We start from the raw sequence: 8,283 nt of genomic DNA on the forward strand, positions 1-8,283 counted from the left end.
TAAGTATTTATTATGACTAATTATTGAGGGCCCCGCAATTTGCATTTTTATTTGGCGAGGCTCGTCTCATTCATTATTAAAAAAGGGAATTTGCAACGTCATGGAAATGCATCTTATACCACGTCACAGTCAATGTACCCGTGATTAGAGACACATTTCGATTTCGTTGAGATTTGGATTTGGGTCACATAAATGTGCACCCGAATTTAGGGAGATATCATTATTAAAGTCGCGCCTAAAGCAACTAGCGCATTATTATTTTGGGGTAGGGCCGTGAAATTTGCTAAACGGCCCGTCCCGGAATCTAAGTATTTAATACATATATTTTGTGAGGGCCCCGCAATTTGTCCCTTTTATTTGGCGAGGCTCGCCTCATTTTTATTATTATTTTTTTTTAAGAATTTACAACGTTATGGAAATGCGTCTCAGACCACGTCACAATCAATGTACCCGTGATTAGAAACACATTTCGACTCCGTTGAGACTTGGATTTGGGTCACATAAATGTGCACCCGAGTTAAGAAGGTAACATTATTAAATACGCGCTTAAAGCAACTAGCGTATTGTTATTTTGGGAAAGGCCGTGAAATTCGCTAAGCGGCCTGTCCCGAATTCTAAGAATTTTAATAGGGTTCCTATTATTCCTAACTTTGCTAACGTATTGTTATTGTTATTAAACCCAACTTCCATTACTAACAAATGAGAAATAAGGTTTAAACGCTAGTAGTCATGATTTTTTTTCATTCAGACGTTCACATACCCATTACAACGAGAGTACATAATATATGCGAGCACATATGTTCGCAACAAATCACCGGATGTCAAATTGTTCCCTTAATAAACACAAATATATGCATAGAAGTAGACATTCTCGTACAAAAAAACTTAAGTTCACAATATGTTCTCACATTTACTTTAAGCATATGCAGTAACTAATCATAAGATGAACATTTTTAACAAAAAAAAAAAACAACGAAAATTGCATTGGTGACATTCATCTTAAACCATAATATGCGAATCGAACGAAATGAAACAAAGGACGAAGAACACTAACCTTCGAACCTCGACAAACCTAGAACGACAAATAGCGCCCCCGACGGAACTCAAACCGGATCTCACTGAACAATGACGGAACCTTGGACAAACGCCTCGACGTACCGGACCTTGATGAACTAAAGACGACCTCGATGGAAATAGAAAGCTCGGCTCAAACTGCCAACGCACGAGATGTTGCCTGCTGCTGGATTTTTCTCGACGCAGCAGGTTGGTGCGAGAAAATGCAACAAAGGGGTCGTTTGGATGTGAGGAAGGAGGCTATGGAGGGTCGTTTGGGCAGTGGCCGTTGACGATGGGCAATGACGACGAGGGGGGACTGTTTGATCGACCAGGACTGGGCGACGAGGGAACAGCGAGGGAGACTGGCAGTGGTCACCGGACGTGAGGGAGTGGACGATGGACGTGAAGGGGTTGGTAGCGACTGTTTTATTCGTCGAGGGGTGGTGGTTATGGCGACGGGGGGGTGCGACGGGCTGTTTGGGCAGTGGTTTTGGAGTGCAATGACAACGGGGGTCGTCGTGGGTAGTGGTCGACGATGGCTGCTGGGTTTTGCTTGGTGTTTGGACGTGGTCGACGATGGAGTAGGGGTTTCGACCGGGAAGGTGACGTTTGGTGGTGGTCGTGAGGCGGAGAGGGAGCTGGGGGAAGGTGACGGGGTGGTGTTTGGACAGTGGAGGTGACGACGCTGCTGCTACTCGTCGGACTGGGTAGTGATGATGGTGGTGAGGCGGAGAAGGTGGTTGCCGGTGGTGAAGGTGGTTTTCACGATGGTTTAGGGCTTCTGCTTCTTCTTCTCAAAGAAGAAGATGAACAGTCTCTTTTCCAAAAATCCTCCCAAGTCCTCCTGTTCCTTTGGCCTTTTGTCCGTGTATTTGATACACAATGCCCATAAAAATGAGCCCCATGCGTGGTGGGGTTCAAGGTTTGTGTCCCCCACGCGTGGTGGGGTTCCCCATGTGTCCTGGACACGGTTTATTATGGGCTAGGTCCGAAAATTAGGCCTAAAACCGGGTAGTTTGAACCCGAATATTATTCTTTTGCCCGGACCCGAGAAATAGGAAAACGTTGCTTAACTAGTCCTATGTAAGCAAAATAACTACCAAAAATAAGACTAGTATTCAAACAAAACTATATATTTTTTAAATATTTTTTCAAGATTTAAAATAGCTACAAAATATTAATAAAACTATTTTTGTAATTTTCGTTTTTTAAATATTAAGATAAAATATGAAGTAATGTTTTTTTTGTATTTTTCAAAGTTAAAATGACTATAAAATATTAATAAAACTATTTTTTTGTAATTTTCGAATTTATATAAAGTACCAAAATAAAGTACAATTTTTGTATTTTTCAAGTTTATGAGAGATACATAAACTAAAATTTATATATATATTTTTTTGAAATTTTCTTTTTGCAACGAAATAAAGTAAAAATAGTTAAAATAGCTATACTAGACCCAATTTCACATATTCATGCTAAAAATGTGAAAATTCTCGGGAGGATCAAAAATCACGTGCTTACAGTCCTTAAGGAATTTTAACCCCCTCACACGTTGCCAAGGTAATGGATTAAATCCTCCCAGGATAAAGCGGAATAAACCTTCCTGCAACAGTGACAATACAAACTGCAGGATACCAACGAACACAAAGAACGGAGCAAAATCACACTTACGAATTTGAGAGAGAGAGACTGCGAATTAGGATGCAGTGTATTCAGAAAGAAAGAAGTTCTGGAGTGTTTTTCGTGTGTAGAAGATGCAGCCTTGCCTCAGAATTTATAGGCAAATATCAGAAGAGGTGTCTGGAAAGGTGTCTTTTCAGAAAATCTGCGGCCTGTCGCGGTTCTACCGCGACCGCGGCAGAACCGCGGTCAGAGAGGCTCTCTGAAACTTCAGCAAGATTCTGGCGTATTTTCAGCAGTGACTTGACATTTAATTAATTATTAAAGCCGAAGCCGAGCGAGCGACGACGACAGCGCGAGGGTTCATTCTCTTCAACTCCTTTTAAGAGCTTTAAGAAGTGAATCTATATATAAGCACACAAATGTGATTGTCCCTCACCAACGAGAGACAAAGTGCAAGACAAAAGTTCACTTCTTCAAATTATCATTTTCCCTCCATTTTATTTCCCTCCATTTCTAATTCACACCTCTTCTACTTTAAAGCCCAATGGCTTAAAGTCCAACAACCCTCGTTGAGTAAAACGGTTAGGTCTCAGAATGTGGATATGATAACTGGTGGATCTCTCACATTATATAAATTTGCACTTGTGATGAAATCTGATACAGAAGAAAAGTTCGACGCTGAGACTGAGGAATGAAAGCAATCACCTATCCATATGGAGCTCGATCCTACCAAGGTTTTAGATCACCAATTGGACCAGCAGTCCAGTTTAATAAGATGTTGTCGCCGTATATTGTCTTGTGATGAGGTAATTTACGAGCAAGCTCATTCAAAATTTGGTGGAAAGCATCACCTGGTTGAGCAGGTTGTAGAAATAACATTGCCTTCTTCATTGCAGGATTAGCAAGCAATCTCTGCTTCTTCAAAATTTCTTGTGGTGGAATAGTAGTGAGAATGTTATCCAAGTACGGAACATCCTTCTCTGCTACAAACAATCCGATATCTTCCCAAGGAATTGCATCAGCAAATGGTAACACAATGTCATCTGCTATTATAACGGGGATGCATCCAAACATAACAGCTTCGACCAATCTTGGACTCCATGGAGCCCATCCGAGAGGGCACTAGCAAAAGATAGCTCGTTGCATGTTTTCGTAGTATGTAGCTTGATGATCTATTGAAATATCAAAGAGAGGATTGTTCTTAAAGTTCTCCCAAACTGCTGCTCGAGCTCCTCTTGCATAGTACCCGCCTTCAGGATCATTTCTATCGTCATAAAACAAGCCTTGGAAATAAACAAAGATGGATCTTGGAGTATCAGGAGGGATCAAGTGGGATTGAATTTTCTGTGGAGGAGCATATGGAGGAATAGTTATCGAGCCATTTTTCAAACAAACATGATTTCATTGCCCGAAAGTTTGAACCAAGGTAGCATGCTGCAGCAACGGAAGAATTCCTCTTTCAAAAGCTTTCTCTTCTTGAAAGTGAAAACATGCACCAAAATCATGTGGTACAATAAAGAAGTGATCCACGCCTTGTGTCCTGTTCCAGTATGGCAAGCTAGAAGCAATAAGCTGAATTTCGCTTCTCATCATAAGCGGTGACTTGAAAGGTAAAGGATGACCATGTGGTGTCAAGTACTCACAAGTTGTGTAAACTGGAGTATAAAACCAATCCGCGTCCTCTGGATTAAGGGTTCGAACAGGACTGGATAACAGGAAGCGATGCATATATATCTCGCCTGCAAACATGTGATTGAGGCATCGCGAATCTCTCTGAAGAGTTTTCTTGTTGTATTTGCTGGGAAGTTCATATACATAAACTTTTAACCTTCCTACTGGATTATCTTCCAAAACATTACCAGCACTTCCTGAAATTCTTTCACTGTGTTGATCAGTCCTTTGAAATTCTAAGGCTTCAATTCTCAAAGTAAAAGCAAGATAAAGAAACCCCAGTAAGCCCCTACTCCAATTTGTCATCCTCTACTATAGTGAACAAAATCTATAGCACAAGCAATCAGAAAAAGATTTGAGTCAAAAAGAAGAAAAGATGTAACTTTAAAAGATGTATTGTACTTTCTGCCTCAACTACAAAAAGAATTGTTGAAGAGTCTATATATAGTTGGAAGTTTCACGCTATCAGGTCACCGAAAGATATCTGTAGGAAAGCTTCCTTAAAATGTAGGATTTGTACTATTAAAAATCAGACAGGTTGTCTGCTACAATAACTTGGTGGTATAAAATTGTTGAGAGTCCTACTCCTACATAGGATATAAAAGTGATGGGTGGTATAACTTAGACAATCCTCACTTCTTGAATTAGCTTTTGAGTTGAGTTAGACCCAAGATTCATTTATCATGGTGATAGAGCAAGAACTATACCAATCTTGGTTTCCAAATAATGGGCCCCCATATTATATTGGTGTTTTGACACAGTTACCCACAAAAACAAAATTATTTACCCCTGTCTACCCATTTATTTTTCTACCCATAAACTAATTACATTTCCTACCCATAGTAGGTTTTGGGGGGAATTTTCTCTTTATTCTCCAATTCTTTTTTATTTCTATGCTTCTTTTCTTTTCTTTTTCTTTTCTCCTTTTCTTTTTTCTTGTTTTCTTCTTATTTTTTTCTTTTTTCCTATTCTAATTTCATTTAACTTCTTTTTTTATATTCTTTTTCTCTTCATAATCTAATTTCATTTACTATTTTCACTATTTTTATTATTCTTTTTTTTATATTATTACTAAAGAAAAATCAAATTATGTACCAATTAAATGTAGCTAATACAATAAAAAAAAATTAACTAACATTTGAGTACCGGTATAGTATATAGTTATACAACACGGTATACAATTGTACGCAAAGAGTTAAAAAAAGTTTAATTTAATTATTAAACTGAAATAATATCAGTTGTCAATAAAAATTTAAAAAAAAATCTAAAAGGATCTAATTGTAAGAGTATACCGTTACATTATATAACATACAATAATTTATTTTTTTTGCATTTTCAATTTGTCTCTCACGCTAGGTAAAAGCTTAAAACAAATTAAAAGGGAAAAGGCAGGTGAATTTACGGGTAATAAGTATACTATTATAGTATATTGTATACTATTACAGCATATTATTTCAATATCTTGCATATTATTATAGTATACCATAACAATATATTTGTATACTATAATGGTATGTTGTTGTAGTATAACTATATACTCCTATAGTATATTAGTATACTGTAGCGGTATACTTAGTGTTCTTCTTCGATTATTACAATATACCGTTGCAGTATATTGTACACTATAATAGTATACTGTTGCAGTATATCTATATACTCCTACAACATATTGTATACCGTAGCGGTATACTATTGGATAGTTGTGTTCTTCTTCGATTTTCAGCTGAAAATTTCGATCTCAATCACCTCAAATCAGCTCCAAATGCTATCAAATTTCACTATGAACTTCCAGAATGTACTATAAGCAATATTTAACAGCACCCACTTTGAATCAAACAAGAAATCTTCAAAAATAAAATTAAGCTTCAAGCCCAACAATGGTGGATATTCAAATACACATAAAAATTTAGACCTGAGAAGCTTACTCGAAGATACTATAAGCAATATTTTATATCACCCACATCGAATCAAACAATAAATTTTCAAAAAAAATTCAAATTCTGGAGCTTCAAGCTCAACAATGGTGGGTCTTCATACACACATTATATCAAAAATAAAAAGAACAAATATGTAATATAAGACGTACATACATACAGAAAAAGTAAAAAGAAAATAATTGTATAATTAAGTGAAATTGATCTATATGAATAACATAAAACACAAAAAAACATTCAATATAGAGAGAAAAAAGAGGAGTAATATAGGTCGTTTCACCTTCCTTTCTTGTTTAAATGTTGTTCGTAAATAATTTTATAGATAATAAATGATAATTAATATCTAGCGGTTGTTGTATTTAGAAGTAAATGTTATTAACAAATAGTAGTATTAATTGATGTAAGTAATAGTAATATTTATTAGAGCCTTTTGGTCTTATATGCAAGTATTGTCGCTTTTATTCCTATCTAAATCCTAGTCATAGGAGATATTATTTATTCTGTGTATATATACACAAATCGCTACCATAACCGAGATGGTTAATTTGATAAGCCAAATCACAGATCTTCCTAATGTGACTTGGATCCGATATCAAGAAATCATGTGGGACGGGTAAATAGTATTGGTTGCATAGGTAGGAAAAGTAAATAGTTTAGGTTTGGGTATTTAAGGGTAAATAGTTTGGATTTAATGGGTATAAAGTGAGATTTTCTCTATTATATTGTTTACGGGGTAGTTATCCTTATTTTACGATGCCAGCCAGAGATTTTTTGTTAGTGTAAATTCTTTAGCTTAGGGCCTACAAATAGAGAACAAATGAAAAACAAAGATGACAAACAGGTCAACACCTGCAAGGCTTGACAATAAACTTTCTTTTTTGTACCCTATTGTCCCTAAAGTCCCTTTCACTCTGTTAATATTGTTGGTCTTAATTTGCCTTTTACTACAGTATTTGAGCTTTTCGTTGGTTTCCTTTTTTCCCTAAAAGTGCCTCCCTACCTTTCTTATTACTGAAGTTCTTCTCAATTAAAAATAAAAATAAAAATTTAGATAATGGCCCCACCCCTCTACACCCCTCTACCATTCTCCACTTAAATACCAAACCTTTTGTCCGTCGCAGGATTTGAACTCGTGACATGTATCTAACCCGCACATCATGTGTTGCACTCTTGCCCCTGTATCAAAGCCTCGGGGCAACCTTTCTTAATAGTATTAGTATTTATGTTGCTATGGTTTGCCCTTCCTTCAATGCGGTTCTTATCTGAAGCTACAATGTGCATTAAGTAACTATAGTTTGCTGATAAATTTATATGAGGAATTTTTATAAAGCATTACACTTTAGATCCTAATTATCATACGTAACTATAAAACGCCTAATTACTATTCGTAGCTACTGTTCAATTATTATCAGTTTGTATCACTTGTATTCAGACGCTCAACGAATATAGCATGTATCAATTGTATTCATTCGCGCAATAAATACAACCAAGGCAAAATACATAAAATAAAATGCTCTTGTTAGGAGTCAAATTTAAGACCTCTACTTACTAAGTAGGGTGCTCTACCAAGTAAGCTAGGAGAGCATGTTACTCTCTTGTTTCAGTTCAAAATAATTGATCTTGTGTTTCAATACTATTTGTGCATTTGCTATTAAGTCAAATATAGCTATGTATGGTAATTTTTTGAAAAGTATAGCTACGAATGATAAATACAGTGTAAATATTTGATATGTCGCGTAAATTTTTCTTTATATAAGACATGTTCTTATTGGGTTGATTTAAAAACCTGATGCGGATAAAAAAAATTCGTGCAAATATCCCCGGTATAGGGATTGCAGTATCCCAACTCGCAAGTGAAAGAACTCGTAGCAAAGGAAAAAGTTAAAAATTAAAAACTATACAGTTAATACAGTAACTAACATTTTGCAGGTGATATAACTTCAAAAAACAATCAAATTACAATAGTGACAATATTGAAGAAAAAATAATTAAGCAACAT

The 8,283-nt window shown here is 36.2% G+C and overlaps 1 pseudogene; it reads right to left on the bottom strand.

Moving 5' to 3' along the window:
• Window positions 1-3,405: 3,405 nt before the first annotated feature.
• Window positions 3,406-4,553, bottom strand: LOC104224628 (probable beta-1,4-xylosyltransferase IRX10L; annotated as a pseudogene).
• Window positions 4,554-8,283: the final 3,730 nt, after the last annotated feature.

Source organism: Nicotiana sylvestris, chromosome 10 (assembly GCF_000393655.2).
Source record: "Nicotiana sylvestris chromosome 10, ASM39365v2, whole genome shotgun sequence".
NCBI classification, from domain to species: Eukaryota; Viridiplantae; Streptophyta; class Magnoliopsida; order Solanales; family Solanaceae; genus Nicotiana; species Nicotiana sylvestris.